We start from the raw sequence: 9,701 nt of genomic DNA on the forward strand, positions 1-9,701 counted from the left end.
TCAGGAGGCACTGGAGCTGGCCGTGGAGAGAGAGATTATAGGAGACACCACACGGATTGACCATGTTGACGGCCATGTTGTGCGCTCTGCCACACCGGTGAACCAAATCCAAGAGAAACCATCATGTGTGGATGAGCTGACTGAGCTTATTCGCACTAGCACACTGCAGTCGCCACGCAGTGGTGCTCGTTCCCGACGGGGCCCTCCAGTTTGTTGGGTGTGTGGCCACCCTGGGCACATTAGCGTGCGGTGCCCCAAGAAGGCAGATGGTCAGGGAAACGGGCCAGGGTCTGTGTAGAGTGGACGCCTCAGACCCCTGCACCTGTGTCCCAACACGCGTTGTTTCCTGGAGACGGAACCCAACCACAAAGATGGAGGAGAGGGGCTCCATATTCCCCAGAAGCAGGTGATACTGCAGAGTCTGTGAGGGTGGTTGGCTGGACCCATGCGGGGGATTTCTGTCATGTCCCCATTTCGCTTGGGGGGTCTCCTTGTGTAGCCCTTGTCGACACCGGCTCCACTGCAACACTGTTGAGGCCTGATGTATTCCCAGCCGGGGCACGATTGGAATCTACGTCAGTCAAGCTTCGAACAGTGACTGGCGAGCTCACCCCTATGCTTGGAAGGGGGGTGGTGACTATCCAAGTTGGGGGACTATGCATGAACTTTCGGGTGTGGGTTGCTGCGGTACGCGACCCCTGCATCATAGGACTGGACTTTCTACGAACAGCCCAGTGCGTGCTTGACCTGGGGAGGAACACGTTGGCTTTTCCAAGAGGCCCCACAATTGAAATGGTGCGCCCTACACAGCCTGAAAAGTCATTCCTTCCGACGTCGAGCGCAGCCATTGCACAGCAGGAGTCTGATCCCACCCATGAACCGCTGGCTCCTATGACTTCTCCACCCACATCAGATGCCCACATTGATGAGCATTCCTCTTCCCCGGCCCCGTGGTCCATGACAGGTGGAGTGGACAGATTGACGGCAGTGCGCAAAGTGTGGAAGCGCAACAGTGATGGTTTAGAACCCAAGCAACAGGAGGAGCTGTGGCAACTGTTGTGGGACTTTAAGGACATTTTTGCGATGACAGAAGAGGAGGTGGGCCGAACAGACTTGGTGGAGCACGAAATTGACACGGGGGATGCACGACCTATCAAATCACGCCCCCGCCGCCTTCCCCTTGCACATCAGGCAGATGCGGACAGCGCAATTGACGAGATGCTGAAAGCTGGCATCATTGAGCCATCTGGAAGCCAGGCCAAAGACTGCTTTCTGTACTGGCAGGGGGTTGTGGCAGTTTCGAGTTCTCTGTTTCGGCCTGTGTAATGCACCTGCTACCTTCGAGCGGCTTATGGACAAGGTGCTGGCTGGCATCCCCCGACAGGAATGTTTGGTCTATTTGAATGACATCCTGGTCCATGGGAACTCTTTCCATGCAGCCTTGGAGGCCCTGCGCCAGGTCTTACAAAGAATTTCCACTGCGGGTCTGAAGTTTCACCCTGACAAGTGCTGCTTCATGAGAAGAGAGCTTGAGTTCCTGGGACACAAAGTTGGAGGGGAAGGCCTTAGCACTTTGGAGGAGAAGGTGCGAGCCGTGAGGGACTGGCCTACTCCCAGCAACCCGCGTGAACTGAAGAGCTTCCTTGGGCTGGCATCCTATTACAGGCGATTCGTACGGGGTTTCTCATGTCTAGCTGCACCGCTTTTCCACCTGCAGCGGAAGGACACTGATTTTGACTGGACTCCTGAGTGCAGACGGGCCTTCAGCTCGCTAAAGAAGGTGCTGACGGAGGCACCCATTCTTGTCCCCCCAGACGCCAACCTGCCGTTTGTCCTGGACACTGATGCCAGCAATGTCGGAATTGGGGCGGTTTTGAGTCAAGTGGGGGCAGACGGGGAGAGAGTAGTGGCATACTTCAGCAAAACCTTGAATAAGGCTGAACGGCGTTATTGTGTCACACGAAGGGAACTGCTGGCAATTGTGAGAGCCATTAGCCATTTTCGATATTATCTGTCCGGTTTACCCTTCACTGTACGCACTGACCATGTGGCACTCCAGTGGCTATTGTCTTTTAAGGAGCCTGAAGGACAGATTGCACGCTGGCTTGAAGAACTGGCACCATATGTCTTCCAAGTTGAGCACAGGGCTGGAAGTCACCATGCCAACGCTGACGCTATGTCTCGACGCCCTTGTGCTCTTGCTGGCTGCCGCTTCTGCGAGAAGAGAGAGACCCGAGAGAAGGAACTTTATGGTGATGAGCAAAGTCCCGCGCATGATCATGTCGACCCTGTATGTAGGGGGGTGCAGGTTGTGGGGGCACCTGAATGGAGGAAGCAGCAGCAACAGGATGTTGACCTCCGACCTGTATTGCAGTGGGTTGAGTCGGGTCAAAACTCTAAGTGGGAGGAGGTCGCTGGACACTCGCCTGCCACTAAAGGACTGTATTCAAAGATTGGGACTCTTCAGGTCAAGGATGGGGTGCTCCAGAGAGCTTGGAAGGAGCCTGCTACTGGGGAGGATAGATGGCAGGTGGTCGTCCCCAGGGCTCTGAGAGAGGCTGTGTTGAAAGCTTCTCATGGGCCTGCAGGGGCAGGGGGAGGATAGATGGCAGGTGGTCGTCCCCAGGGCTCTGAGAGAGGCTGTGTTGAAAGCTTCTCATGGGCCTGCAGGGGCAGGACACTTTGGTGTGTCGAAAACACTTTGCAGACTCCGGCAAAGTTTCTATTGGGGTCAACTAAGGCGAGATGTTGAGGACTTTTGTCGCCGTTGTGACCTCTGCACAGCGCACAAGGGTCCACCAGGCCGGTCTCGTGCCCACCTCCAACAGCTAGCAGTGGGCGCTCCTATGGAGAGGATTGCGGTGGACATAATGGGCCCATTTCCACGCACTGACAAAGGCAACCGTTATGTCTTAGCTGCTATGGACTATTTTACGAAATGGCCAGAAGCATATGCCATCCCCGACCAAGAAGCAGAGACTGTTGCAGACGCGCTGGTTGAAGGCATGTTTACAAGGTTTGGGGCAGCTGAGGTCATTCACAGCGACCAAGGGAGAAACTTTGAGTCGGCTGTGTTCACTGCAATGTGTGAGCGACTGGGCATGAGGAAAACGCGCACAACACCTCTGCATCCTCAAAGTGATGGGCTCATTGAGCGCTTTAACAGGACCTTGGCAAAACAACTCGCAATTCTCACAGCGGAGCACCAACAAGATTGGGACAGGCATCTCCTTCTGGTTTTGTGGGCCTACAGGTCCGCTGTACAGGATTCCACTTCATGTACACCTGCCCTGCTCATGCTGGGGCGTGAGCTACGGACACCGGTGGAAATGGCTTTTGGCAGACCCCCTGATACACCAGCCGTGCCACCAGGACCGGAGTATGCCAGGAGACTTCAAGACCGGTTGGAGTCAGCACATGTCTTTGCTCGCGACCATTTACAGAAGGCAGGTGTAAGGCAGAAAAGGAACTATGACATGAAGGCCAGAGGGACGGACTTCAAGGCTGGAGACCTGGTTTGGGTGTACAGCCCAAAAAGGAAAAAGGGCAGGTGTCCTAAATTGGACAGGCACTGGGTGGGGCCGTGTGGCGTGCTGGAGAGGATAGGAGAGGTGGTGTACAGGGTGCAGCTGCCACCTGGTGGCAGACGGGTAGCCCTCCACAGAGACAGACTGGCCCCATATAGAGGTGATGCTGTTCCACAGCAGCAGTCTGGGTCGCGAACACACTCACAGTGGGTTTCGAATCCCACCCCTCCAAGACGGCGGATTGTACCTCCACTCTCACCCCCACAGGCGGCTACAGTTGAGGACTCATCCCCTGATGCTACACTGGCTGTTCCGAGCGGACATGCCTCGGGCGGCCTCAGCGACAGAGGAGACCACCGGGTCACCTCAGTGACTTTGTTGAATGACGCCCTCGGGACGAGGTTCTTGATAAAGGGGAGGGCAGTGTAGCGACTTTGTAAATAGTTCAAGGGTTCTGTGTTTTCCTCTTTTCTGTGGAGGCTGTGAAGGCAGCAGGGGAGTGAACGTTATGTTGTTGTCGTTGTGTTTGGTTTTGGTCTGATCGGCGTGGTTGCGGCCAACAGCAGCCGTTTTTGGCTTAATAATAAAAGTGCTCGCTGATGGACAAATTGGCCTGACTTATTATACAACGTTACAATATATATATATATATATATATATATATATATATATATATATATATATATATATGAAAACGTATGTATGCGGCACATCGGGGCGCCACGCCACATATAAAAAGATAAAATCGTTATTATTATAATTTAAAAAAATTTTGTGGGGGGGCGCCTGTTATCTGTCTGCATACCTATGGAGTAACGTCGCGTTCAAAAAGACAAATGCGTAATTAAACGATATCTTCCCAGCAAATGTAAGATTTGTATCCGTATTTATATCCCTGTGAGGGTTTTAATCATTATTTTTGTTTTTTTTGAGCCCCAGAAATTACATAGCAAAAAAAAATAATAATTTGTGCACACGCTGTAACTATATTGTGGGCACGAACTACTACTTTGTACGCATGGACTATTAAATCGTGTGCACAAAATAGTTAGAGCGTGCACACGAAGTAATTGTTCGTGCGCATGAAGTATAGTTACAGCATGCGCAAGAAGTCGCCGTGGCTCCTTCCGGGTCAGTTGAATAAGAAAATCGAACGCACCTTCTTTCAAAGTTGAAGGGTCAAGGAACGCTACACAATGGACAGAGACAACATGATTGAATTACATTTTAGGCTCGGGATGAGTTGCAAACATATATTGAAAAGCCTGGCATTGCAAGGAATCATTATCACCGAGAGACATTTGAATAGACTGTTGAGAGCCAGATTGCTTGACAGGCGGCATTTCATTGTTCAGCAACTGCAAGGCTCCGGGAGGGACCATGGTTACCGTTGGATGTATACGAAATGTAAGCAACATAATATTTGTATCTGCAAAGAAGACATCAGAATCCTCCTCTCTCTACTGGACCCCGTGGGTTCCCAGGTTCGTCGGACCCGACGCCTAAGAAGGAGGCAATATTTCGCTGACGGACCAAACTTTGTGTGGCACATTGGTTGATCTGACAAACTTAAGCCATATGAGAGATATTAGAATACTGCTTTCTTAAGAAATCATCTGACTCGCACGGTTTGATATTGGGATGAACCATTAGTGCCACTGATAAACACGTATGACCTTAACAATGCTCCAATACGGTGCCAAAGATTGCTGATGAGATGAGATTTAATGTTATTGCTGAACATGTTCCTGGAAAAAAGCTAGCAGTAGCAGATGCTCTGTCAAGACATCCACTGGAGGAAATTGACAAGTCGGATATGGATAAACAGGTTGAAGCTTACGTAAATATTGTGGCGATGAGCAAGCCCATTAAGTCGACTAAACTTGAGGAAATACAAGAAGCGAACCAAATGGATGCAGAACTGCAAAAAGTGATTATACTCATTAAGAATGGATGGCCGAATAAAATGGTCATCTCCTCACCCGTGCGGGGATTCCACTCAGTCAGGGCACATCTGTCAGAACTTGATGGCTTAGTTTTGTACCAAGATTGCCTGGTGATCCCCACAGGACTCAGATCTGATGTTCTAGAACAATTGCACGAGGGACATCAGGGGCTGACTAAGTGTAGGGAGCGAGCTAGAGCAACAGTTTGGTGGCCAGGAATAGGAGCGCAACTCACTAAGAAGGTGTCATCTTGTCGCTTCTGCATAGAGCACAAACCAACTCAGAAAAGGGAGCCACTTGTGACAACACCACTGCCTGCAGGTCCTTGGCAAAGGATTGCGGCCGATCTGTTTGAGCTTGATGGGAAAAGTTTCCCTGTTGTAGTGGACTATTATTCAAGAGACATTGAAATTGCTCAACTTAATTCGATAACGAGCAGACAGGTAATAGGCAAGATGAAAAACATGTTTGTGAGATGGGGCATTCCATTGCAACTGGTTAGTGATAATGCAACGCAGTTCACATCAGCTGAGTTTCAAGAATTCAAGCAGAAGTATGGGTTTTCCCATATCACTTCCAGTCCCCACTACCCACAAGCCAACGGAGCTGCCGAGAGAGCAGTCCAAACAGCCAAATGGATTTTAAAACAGCCTGATCCCCGTCTCGCCTTGATGTGTTATCGTGCTACACCAATTGCCGCGACTGGTGCCAGGCCAGCACAACTTGGGACGACAAAAACGTACCACCATTCCCGTTCGGGAAGAAACATTGTTGCCGTGCCCGGTTGACCGATACCGGGTCAGCGCCAAGAATGCCGCAGCGAAGGAGAGATATCGATTTTTCGACAACCGGCAACACTCAGCTTGCCCACTCCCTGAGCTACTTCCTGGACAGGACGTCAGAGTCAAGCTTGATGGGGAGAAGGATTGGAAGATGGCGGACAAAGTCATCGGAAAGTCAGCGGAGCCAAGATCCTACTTGATCGAGACGGATTACGGGGTGGTGTCACGTCGTAATAGGCGCCATCTCCAGGCGGTTCCGGGGACTGCAGACACAGAGGAGCAACTGCGACTGCCGGGAGCCGAACCTGTCTCGCCGCGACAAGTCTCCAGTTCTCAGATGGAGTCATCATTGACCCAACCGTCACCAGTTCCTGGACGAGAGTCTAGTCCTCAGCCTGCAACTCCACTGTCATAATAGGCGCCATCTCCAGGCGGTTCCGGGGACTGCAGACACAGAGGAGCAACTGCGACTGCCGGGAGCCGAACCTGTCTCGCCGTGACAAGTCTCCAGTTCTCAGATGGAGTCATCATTGACCAACCATCACCAGTTCCTGGGCGAGAGTCTAGTCCTCAGCCTGCAACTCCACTGAGACCCTTGAGAAAAACGAGTGGTCGAAAGGTGAGACTTCCTCTCAGATATCTGGACTGAAGGACACTATGTTTATGCTCAAGAGTTCAAAGACAGTTGCTTATGTTGTTATCTGTTAACTTGTTGGAAGGAAAACCAAATGGATCCACCTGAAATGGAGAACGGCAGAATAATCCCCTATTCAGACGGAGGGCAGTCTACCCTGAAGATGTCTGATGTTTCCTCATGTGTGCACTAGTTAACACTTGTGAAATTGTTAAAGATTGTTTAAAAAAAAAGGGGGGGGTGTTGTATTTGTGTATTCAAGACCATACTCTTAGACGTCATCGTGACGTAGCAGGAAGTAGGAAACAGTTAAGACTGGTTACATGTCGTTGCTGCACTGAGGTCTAATAAAGAACGTGTTGAAACCTTTAACTCGGCTCTCCCTTTGCGTGACAGCGGACAACTCTTTGAGTTAAGAGGGAAAAAAAAGGGAAAAGACGTTAACTCAATGCTCAGCACTTGATTTATTTCTGCAGGAGATATTTTACTTTTTTTTCTGAAAGTGTCGCCCTTAAATTCTTTAACCTAGAGCCTCTTACATTTTCTTGAATGTGAAATAAACGCCTTATATTTATTTGAATGGGAAATGTGTTTAATGGGAACATTGCTAAATATTTAGTATGTGTGTGCTCCATTCAAAATGACTCTAAATATTCAAACTATATAAAAATGTGAACATAGGCTAGACAATAAGGGAAGTTGGACTTTGGTTCGGACCTTTTAATTGGAAGAAATTTTAGTAGTGGACCTCTGTGACTTTTAATATACTATGACCCCTTGTCGACCCCACCCCCTAGTGGGGTCGATCCCAATCAAAGTTATATTAGACAACAAAAAGTAACAAATTAACTAGTGCCGTCCCGCGATTAAATTTCTTAACTAAATAATCTCAATAATACTATAATTAATTATATTCAATCACCTTTTTCAATTCGTTTGTGAAGCTTGTATCAGTCACTTGAATAATATATTGTAATTAACGTAAACCCACCAAATATATCTATTTCAATTCCCAGACTGTTGTAAAAGCTTCCTTCGAAAGCCCCCTGAAACAATTCTCCAACGTATAAATTTAGTTTTGCAGATAATCACCACAAGCAGTGTTGGTTCGCAATAATGTCCTAATGATATCCAGCTAATATGGCACAATATTAGAATTTGGCTTTGCAACATGGGCAAATCATTCCTGAATAAAATAAAATTTAGTTCACTGAGTTCAAATATCTAACTGTGTTGAGGGATTACAAATTAAGCCCCGAGCTAACGCTCCAATTTTGACTGTTTTTTGACAAATCTTTAAAGCAATCCAAATAAAATAGTAACTATTTATGATAAAAATAAAAAATCCCAAAACTATAATAACGCAGATACCAGATTAAACCATTTTTTACGGGAAGAATAGGCGCTCTCCAAGACATAGACAGCTCCAAGACCGCTGCAGTCTTCACCTCCTATTGTGTCCTGAATGCCTCCATCAACCTCCAGGCCGTGCCCACACTGATTCTGTCAACTGGGGGAGGGGGTAGAGACAGTATAAACGATCGCGGAGCCGAGCCCCAAATCAGTCGGGCCCTGGGTCCACAACTCCTCTAGCAGAGACACACACACAGAATTACCTCCTCCGAGTGACCCTTCTCGGGAAATTTTGAAATTTAGTGATGTTCCCAAAACCGAAGAATTTGTAGTGGGTGCTGAAGTATGATATCCTGATATTCAACAACTATGGGGCCTAGATCTTTAGTATGATGACGCGCATCGATAGTCAATGTGATTTGTGGCTCGGCGAAAGTAAACAATTCATACCATTTCCGCTGCTCAGGGACAAGGCACACATGCGAGGCAATACAGACATAACAAATATACAATCCTAATTTAAGATTTACTCTTGACTAAATTTGGATGAATGCATCTTGCTAAACCAAATCAAGTGTGTGATCACATGTACAATGTAATGTGTCAATTGGTGAATTGAATTGCTACACCACTCAGACCAGAGCAGGAACAGGGCATACCCACCGCGGGAGGATGGAGAACCAGGTTTCAGAGCTGCCCTCAGATGTTTCAGTTCAGTTCAGCCACTGGGAAGGCAAGTTCAGTCCCATCCGGAAATGCCACTCAAATTCCAGTGTTCGTTCAGTCAATGGCAGTGACTCAGGCAATCTCGAGAGTCCTCAAGGAGGATAGTGTTGTTGCTCACTGGGAGATGAGGAAGGAGCTCACAGCACGTGGAATATATCGCCTCAGTATCAAGCACCATCGAAAACTTGTCCAACCACCGTCCCCGGAATGCAGGGACCTGCCAGTCCACGAACGCTAAAGCTCTGCGGCCCCCTGTCATGGAATGGGGTACCAGCGGGTTGGTGTCAAGAGTGCGTTGGGAGTGGGTAACGGTGGCGCCTCCTCGCTGGTGGAGCTCTTTGCGACAGGTATGGCACCGGGCCAGAGGATGGCAGATTCCAGAAAGTGGCTCGGTATGGACAGCTCATCACCAAGTGACCCCACACCCCGCAGCAAGAGCACACCCCACTCACAACCCCTGTCTATAACCACCCCTACCTCTGTTACCGCAATCCCGACCTCGTTGACCGCCCTGCTATGGACAGCCAGTCTGCTGTGGCGCCGCGTCACCCGAACCTTGCCTAGGAGTAGCAGAAGTGGAAGGAGCAGGTCCAATGGGAGCCGCATGCGTCGGCTGCTGCCTTAGCTGCTGTTAAAGAAATTTAAGTTTGTATGTTCATTTGTGTGCTTTGTTTGTTTCGTTTTGTCATTTTATCAAGTTTCAAACTATATGTGGTAAATTTCGTTAATATCC

This window comes from Idiotropiscis lumnitzeri, chromosome 15 (assembly GCF_059441095.1).
Source record: "Idiotropiscis lumnitzeri isolate Australia: NSW breed Sydney's pygmy pipehorse chromosome 15, RoL_Ilum_1.0, whole genome shotgun sequence".
NCBI classification, from domain to species: Eukaryota; Metazoa; Chordata; class Actinopteri; order Syngnathiformes; family Syngnathidae; genus Idiotropiscis; species Idiotropiscis lumnitzeri.